Source organism: Falco rusticolus, chromosome Z (genome assembly GCF_015220075.1).
Source record: "Falco rusticolus isolate bFalRus1 chromosome Z, bFalRus1.pri, whole genome shotgun sequence".
In the NCBI taxonomy this organism is placed as follows: Eukaryota; Metazoa; Chordata; class Aves; order Falconiformes; family Falconidae; genus Falco; species Falco rusticolus.
This window is the reverse complement of record NC_051210.1, coordinates 68,624,213-68,632,559: the sequence shown is the minus strand read 5'-3', so window position 1 is coordinate 68,632,559 and position 8,347 is coordinate 68,624,213.

Below are 8,347 nucleotides of genomic sequence, written 5' to 3'. Positions count from 1 at the left end.
GCCTTTTGGGGGAATAACTGGTACCGCTAAAAGCCCTGAATTCAGCCAGGAGGGAGGTGCAGCCTGTAGCTCCTGGGGTGCAGGTTTCAAGCGTGGGGGACAGGAGGACCCGAAGGGTGTCAGTGGGGTGCGGGGTGCTGTGCCTGCCGGCCGGGCCGGCTGCCGCGCCGCCGCCGGAGCTGTCCAAGGTTTGGCGGGAAAGGGGGCGGTGGTGCCTCAGCACGGGCTGCCCTCTCCCTCCGCGGGGCTGCCCGCTCCCTCCGCGGGGCTGCCCTCACTCAACACGGGCTGACCGCTCCCTCCGCGGGGCTGCCCTCTCCCTCCGCGGGGCTGCCCTCCCTCAGCACGGGCTGCCCGCTCCCTTCACGGGGCTGCCATCCCCAAGCACGGGCTGCCCTCCCCCTTAGCGGGGCTGCCATCCCTCAACACGGGCTGCCCTCACCCTCTGCCGGGCTGCCATCCCCGTCAGCGGGGCTGCCCTCTCCCTCCGCGGGGCTGCCCTCCCTCACCACGGGCCGCCCTCACCCTCAGTGCGGCTGCCGTCCCCCTCAGCCGGGCGGCCGGCAGCCGCGCAAGGCCCCGCGCCTCTCCCCAGCACGGGCGAGGGGCGCGGTGCGGCCGGGAGCCCGTCTCTGCCGCGGGAGGGGGGGAGGCGGGCAAATGGCGGGCCGCCTGGCAGGAGCAAATGGCGGGCGGCGGGTGGGGGCCGCGGCGGAGCTGAGGCCCGCGAGCCGGGGCTGGTCCGCTGGGCGGCGGGAAGGGGCGGCGAGGGCCTGCGGAGCTGGGGCCGGACGCGGCGGGAGGGAGCCGGCTTTCAGGTACGGGCTCTTCCAGCGCGGCCGGGTGCGGCAGCCTGTGCCGGGGAGCTCGCCCAGCTTTCGTTCCTGGGCCTCCCTGCGCCTAACGGGGCTCGGCGGGGGCACCCCCCGGGTGAACCAGCCTCCCCTCGAGCCTCTGGTTTTGCTGCTGGAGGAGGCTTAATCCTTTCAGTAACAGCTTGCCGCTGCTGTTTGTATGTTGATTTGCCTAGAGGAAGAATACCGGCTAAAGGGAATTATCTTTCTCGATAACGCTACTGGTGTAACATCCCACATTTTTCAGATTTCTGACCTTTCTTCGAAACACCTAACTCAAGCAGGGCGCTGGCGGCGGGAACTGGGCGCATGCAGAGGCGGCCCTGGGTGCCCACGCGGTGGGTTTTAATTGTTATTAAGTGCAGGTTGTTTGAGAGGCACGTGCAACCCCCTCTCCTTATGCTAGGACTTCATGGGAGCCTAAAGCCAAAACACATTCTGAAGCCACAAAATACCCCAGTCCAACGGAAATGCTGAACATACAAAATATATGGCTAATTCCATGGAAGGAGTCAGGACGTGCTTTGGTGCTTTCTGGGTTGGGGTATTATTCTTTAGATAGTGTAATCTGTTCATATGGCTTTAGAGTGGCTGGCACAGTTACTGTCACGTGTAACAGTGGGTGTCACAAGAAATTTGTGGTTTCAGGACTCTCCTTTAAGGGTGTCGACTGACATTTTGACTGACTCACACCAAATGGATCTGTTGACCTCATGGGCGCACGTGTGTTATAGTGAGTTTAGATTGTCCTCCACCAGAGTTCAGGAGGAAAACTGAAAACAGGCACTCATTTTCAGGAAGAGAAGGATGTTTGTGCATGTGTGTCTAAAAACATGAATTTAAAAAGTATCCTTTTATACATATATAGTATTTTTTCTTGCACTGGGTAGTTTCTTTTTAAATATTTTCTCAGATCTAAACCAGTTCTAGGGCCTGAGTGATCCCATGTCTGTAAATGAGCGCATTGGTTGAATTTACTTTTCCTATCCACTTAAATATTGTCATCCATCTTCTAGTGCCTTTAATTCAACTGGTGCTTCTTTCCTAAATAGTAGCTTACCCCACAAATAGATGCAAGGACCTCAGGATTTTAGTAGTCCTAGGCAGTTGGTCTCTTTGGGAATTAGGAACTAAAGATGCCTTAATATGCCCGGTTTATTATTCTTACAGTTACTTGTTTGGGTTCTTTTGAGAGTGTTTCAAATATTGCAGCTTCTGGGGTATTTAAAAAAATGTTGTCCAGCTGTGGGGTCCTTAGCTTTGTTGTATGAAAATACTCAAAAATATTTTGTAAACTAACACAGGGACTGCACTATTGCAAATACAAATAACTCATTATCATACATTCTAATCTGGTGATTATGTTTTCAAGGCAATTAAGGTGCACTGGAAGAGAATTGGTTGCTCATATTATAGCCCTGTTACAATAAACTGATCAATTAACCCTTTGCTAAAAAGGATTTTTCTTTGGGTCCTTGTACGTCATGGGAGGATTTTCTGGACTTCACCACTGCGGAAATGAGATGCTTTTTGGAGCAGAGCTGTTGCAAGTTCCTGCTCCATAAGATACGGAGTGCTGACCCAAGCAGATACAGCAACATGGCAGCTGTAACACTTCACCTGGGGGAAGCACGAGTGACATAGATAGGTTATAAGATAAATGTTCAAAAGGTGCTCTTTGGGGGGGGGGGATTTGGGGGTTTTGCTCTTTTATTTTTGGAAGTAAAGTTACACTGGAGTGGGGAACATAAAAAATGAAAGCACATGAATTTGAACCATACTGACAAGTGATAGGATTAGCCCCTTACAGGTGGAACTAACCCAACTTTTGCATGGTCAGTCTTGGCCTCTGGTGTTATTCTGAAGCCTTAGAATTTGGGAGTGTTTGCTTCTCTTCCTGATTTTTACTATGAGGCAGAGAATAAAGTTCAACCTTTGAAACTCTCAGCTAACACTGAGAAAATCTCCAGCATGACTGTTCGACTGTTCTGTGTGTTTGGATAAAAGCAGTCCTTCATGCGTAGACAGCTCTCTTTTAGGACACTTGACAAATACTGATTAGCTCAGCCTCTGGCTGTTCCTATGAAGTAAGTGAATGGCTTTTTTCTTCTTCCTTTTTTTTCTTTTTCATTTTCTATATGTTATTATGATTACACAGAGTAAATAAGTCTGCAAGCAGCCAGTAGTGGAACTGAAAACACTGTCCAGCCTCCTGACTTTCTTTCTTGAAGCATAAAACCAAAGACTGTTCTCGTTATTGCAAGGAAAACAAGTTATTGAGAAAGGTAACAGCAGAATAGACAACAGCATGTCTCTTGCTTGAGAGGGCTCTGCCTAATGTGGAAAGCATGGGGTAATAGTCACTTTATTATGTTTAGAAAATAAATACATATTTGCCCACTCAGTACCCTGGAAAAATAATTGGAAAACACTAATATTTTCTAAGAAATTATGCATTTCAGACAACATCCAAGGATATTCCATTCCTTCCAGCATTCATTTACAAGCTGAGCCTTTCTTTCCTCCTGGTTCTGAATTGATACTTTAAGATGCAGAGGAAGTCAAGAAATTATACCAATCTAGATACCTGCAGTGAAACCACTGTATGTATGTCTGTGCTAGTGATAAGTCTTGTTAATGCTGCATAGAGACAGATCTGCTGAGAGGATTAGTGGGATACATTTTCTGCTGGTTGTCATGACAACCATAAATCCATGCAGCTGGCAGCTTAATCCAGTTTGCAAATTAGATCATCAATATTGAGCTGCTATATAACAGCTGGTTTAAATGCTCTCCATTTCCTTCTTTTAAAATAGTGCCCAGAGTCCAACTGATGCATTTCCAATCCTCTAGGAAAGACACTGTGTTAAGCAATGGAGCAATTTGTTGCTGTAATAGCAGTGCATGACTTGGCTTATTGTCCCAAGCCCTGCATTTTTCAGGTGTTTGTAGTAAGTCATTGTTCTCAGCCTAAATTATTATGTCATTTCTGTTTTAGAGATTGTATCACAAGTTTAAGGACTCTTCAGGTCCTCATTAAGATAATCTGGTTATTGCACTGTACAACAATGAGTGCTGATACTGTCATGACTTTTAAAACTTTTGTTGCAAAATGAGAAAATCATTAATCTCAAAGGACTTTCCAAAATGCGAAAAACATCAGTATTCCCTGCAAGGCAATTGGAGCTTGCTTGAAAATTCATCTGGCACTAAACAGTTCAGGAGAACTACTCCTTGTTTGAATTGATCCTCAGTGGAGGATCAATAATTGATCCCTCTTTTATTATTTTGCAATTACTATGTTATTATTTCCATGGTACTTCCTATAGTTTGCTGAGTTGTACTTATGAACTTCAGTGTTTGTGAAAGCTTTCATGAAGTCAAGGTAGCCAGGTCCAGTTCACGTGTGCAAGGCGGCCTCTTTGTGATGCTGCATTTGTGTAAAATGACAGGCCTCTCCTCCACAATAGGCTCATATATAATGCTGTTTTCTGTACAGCACAGCTGAAAGAACGAACTTTTCTGAGTCCTGGAGGAAGTGACCATACTGGCGATTGTCTTCTCTGTCCTGCTAGGCCACTGTGAATTGAGTTAATTCTGGGCTGAGAGGGAGAGCATGAAACTGCTCTAATAGTTACAGAGGGAGAGTCCACCAGCACTTCTCATTTTTGGTTCCATTTTTATACACAACAGAGTTATGTAAGTTGTTTTTTCTTACTGGTTGCAGGTTCTAGAGAATCCTTATTTAGAAACTTGGTTTTTCAGAGGTCAAGTTGGAGTCTCTGTCCACTCATGTCTTGTCCGATATTCAGAAAGTACAAAACCTACACTGTAGAATTGAGCCTGGGGCTCTGCTCATAAATAAAGTTCCACTTCTCTGGCCAAGCATGGCATAATTGCATCAGAGGAGAACTAATTCCTTACCAGCATCAATAAATGAAACACCTAAAATGAGTAGTCAGTGTATAAATCCAGGTGGGTCGTTTTCATTAGCATTTAATAAGTCTTGGTTTTATAAATACAGTGAAACAAATGGAGCAGGAATGAACATTATGAAACAGTTTATATGCTTGCTGCCCCAGCCTGGTGATAAAGCTTGCAAGTCCTCTCTCTTTCCCCGCTCCACCAACTTCCCTGGGGTGTCATGCCACACTGTGTAATGGTGGCCTTGGGCTGCTCTCCCTGAGGCTCCCGAGGATGCCTCTAGGCGGCTTTTTCCACTGTGTTTGCCCACACAATGTTTGCTTCAGCCACAAAGCATACAGACATCACTGATCTCATACCCATGTTAATTTTATTAATTCATTAACAATTCATTTTTATTAAGTGTAAATTATTTTAATATTTTTATTTTCTTGACCTTAAGCATAAGAAAACATTCTTGATGAAGTACTTGATTTAGATCTGTAGAATGCAAAAAACTTTCAACTGTCAGCCATTAATATCACGTTTTCATCTGTAACTTGATCTTGCTGCTGATTTTTTGTCCTTATAGATTATACATTTATTATTCAAAAAATGTACAAATTTTTTTTCAAAAAAAAGAGAGGTTGCCTATCATTTTGCTCCCAACTCTCCTACACCATATGGTGGAACAGTCTCACAGTTTTACAGCCTCACTCCTGAGCTGGGGGTTGTGCCTGGAATGAGGGTCAGTCTCTGGATGCCCCTGTAGACCCATCACCTCAGTAGCTGCACGGCTCCATGAGGCCATGGGTCACCACGTGCAGCAGCCAGGCCTGTGTTTGCTCTCGCAGCACCAGTATTCAAGTCTAGGGTATGATTTAGCTCTATAGTTTCTATTTTGTAAATAAAAAACTGTAAGGTTATTTTCTCTGTGTCAGTGTTGTTTCCTTTTGGGTGCTGGTAGGCACTAAGATGCCACAGCCCAAAGGCCTGATTTTGTAATTACTGGTTTGCTTCATTGTAACATATTTGGACATATCTATCCTTCAGACAACTATTTATCACCCTGTTAAATTAGTTCTTCTCTTGGAGCACAGTATGTATCAATGATTTATTTCTTTATTATATTTTTAAGGTGTTGGTATTCTTTACATACTTGTGTTTGCATATATGTTTTTCTCCTATATAGTTTACATTTGACATTTGGAAATACCCTGAGATGTGTGCTACTGTAAGTGATTGCTCCTATCCTACCTTAAATTGCAGAGGGAAGTAGAGGGTGGGAAGCAATGAAATTTTGTAATCTTTTTTCTTAAATTCTGGTTTCTACATTTACAATTAGGGTTTTCTTTCTAAGAATGGGGTGGAAGGAGAAAACAGTTCTCGGACAATTGTTTTAATTCTCTGTAGCTCTGATGTGAATTTCTAACGTGTCTTGCTGGAGAGTAGTTTTGGGAGTGAAAGAGAAAATAGTGTTTAAAAGGTTCTAATGGCCTGGAAGGTGTAAATATTAATTTGTGCACACAATGTCAGCTGCTCTTTCATATTTTCCATTTCAGTAGGTTCTCATTGGTGTTACCTTCATAAGACCATCGTTATGAAGAGCATGAAGCGCAAGATTGTAGCTGCTGATAATGTGTGCAGGTTGTCTGGGTAAAGAGCTAAAACTTCAGAGCAAATGGTATATGCTGTGCTTGCTTCTTGTTTAGGCCTCTACTGTACAACTCTATCCCCTCCTGAAAAGCACAGCATTAGGATAAGCCAGGCAGTAAATCCCTTGAGCGTTAGTACTTACTCTCAGCAGTTGCACGAGGCTGTTTGAGCTACCAAAGTGCATGCCACAAGGGCACAGGGATTTGCGTTTTCCAGGAGTCATCACTCACTCCTTAGTGTCGTGCTTTCTACTCTTGTGAAGAGCTGCCTGGAAAGGCTGTAAGGCATTTACCAACAACTTACCCCTTGTCTCATGGTCCATAGCTTGTTATACGTATGGGTACGTTGCACTGCTACACCACTGCACTGAAAACAAGCATTGCAGATCTTTGTGGGTATGTATTGCATCTTTCTGCTTGGAAGGAACTAAATTCAGTGTAGGCTTCCTTTATTTGTGCTGATGCAGCAACAGGAGAGGGCAGCTGCACTTTCCTCTTTAAGGACTCATATTTCACAGAACCGCATTTCTACAGGTGTCGTCTAGAGGCTGGGGGTACACATGGAGGGCTCCCCTAAGGCTTAGGACATTCATGACATCTTGAAAAACTTTCAGATTCTAGCAGGACCCGAATTTTAAAAAACATCAAAGGAGAGCATTTCAAAAGTAGCGCTAACGCAAAGTGTCAGCTCTTCTGCAGCATATCAAAGACAGATTTTTATCTTAATTTGAAGTGTAATCAGCTCCATTTGGTGGAGATTTCTTTTGACAGCAGTTCTCTTGTAATTAACATTGACAGCGTCTTGCATCAGTAATGAAGATTTTAAAAATTATTTTATTTCAAAGCCTTTTTGCTTATTCTTCCTTGGGGTTTTTTTGTGTTTGAGGTTTTTTTTTTTTAATTCCTTGTGGTTTCTTGTGTTCTAGACCCCTTTTAACTGCTTGATCCCACTTGAAACAGCTGGTATCTTGCTAAGCAGAAAAAAAGATACAGGTTTCCTTTCAGAATCAAAAGTGCTGGAGTATCAGTAAGAGCTGGGTTTGGCCTTTTTCCCAGATGTGGATTATGTCATCCTCTTTGCTGCTCTTTGTCTCTGGTGACCCAGGATTTGACAACCTCCTGAGGAGGTGTTTGCCAGAAAAATGAAAGTTTGAAGTTAAAGACACACTTAGAAACTAGCTTTACCTTTCACAGGAAAGTGTAGTCATCAAGCAAAATACACTGAATATATATGGGAATATAGACTGGAGTTCCCAAAACTTCTGTACTCAATACTCAGAACAAATGCATTTTAACTGAAGCGTAATTCTTGCTAAACATCACATTACTTCATTTGGGTATCTTGCATAGAGCTATTCCCACAAGCCTGATGCTGAGAAACTATTTTTTTTACTTTTCTTCACATGAAGGGGTGATAAGTCTGGTGTATAAATTTCATATATAAATTACTGTACAGCTTTGCATCACAGTCAATGAATTGTTCTCCCTCTCTGTCCCTTTGGAAACTTGCTTTAATGCTGCTTATGGTTTTCAAGGCATGCCTGTACAATAGTTGAGCAGTGACAGCATTCTGTGTGGTGAAAGGCTGCATCTGAAAACCTTCATGGTTTAGGACCGGGAGTCAGATACACCACCAAGTCTGAGTAGGTGCTCCAGTCATGAGGCTATTTTGTGGTAGCCCTTCTGACCTAAGTTCTGTTGGTTTTGTTTGTTCTGTTTGAAAACATATGAAAGTTGGTTTAGTCCAGATGTAGAATAATTTCAGGTTCTTTAAAGAAACTGAATTGTCTTTGCCTGCTCTACATAACCGACATCAGAGGCATTTACAAAAAAAGAAACTGCCTTGGTGTATTGGGTCTGGCTGAGCCCCACAGCAGACCCCCCAGTGCCGTGCTTGCACTGGTAGCCAGAAAGGCGGTGATAACACACCGCTGT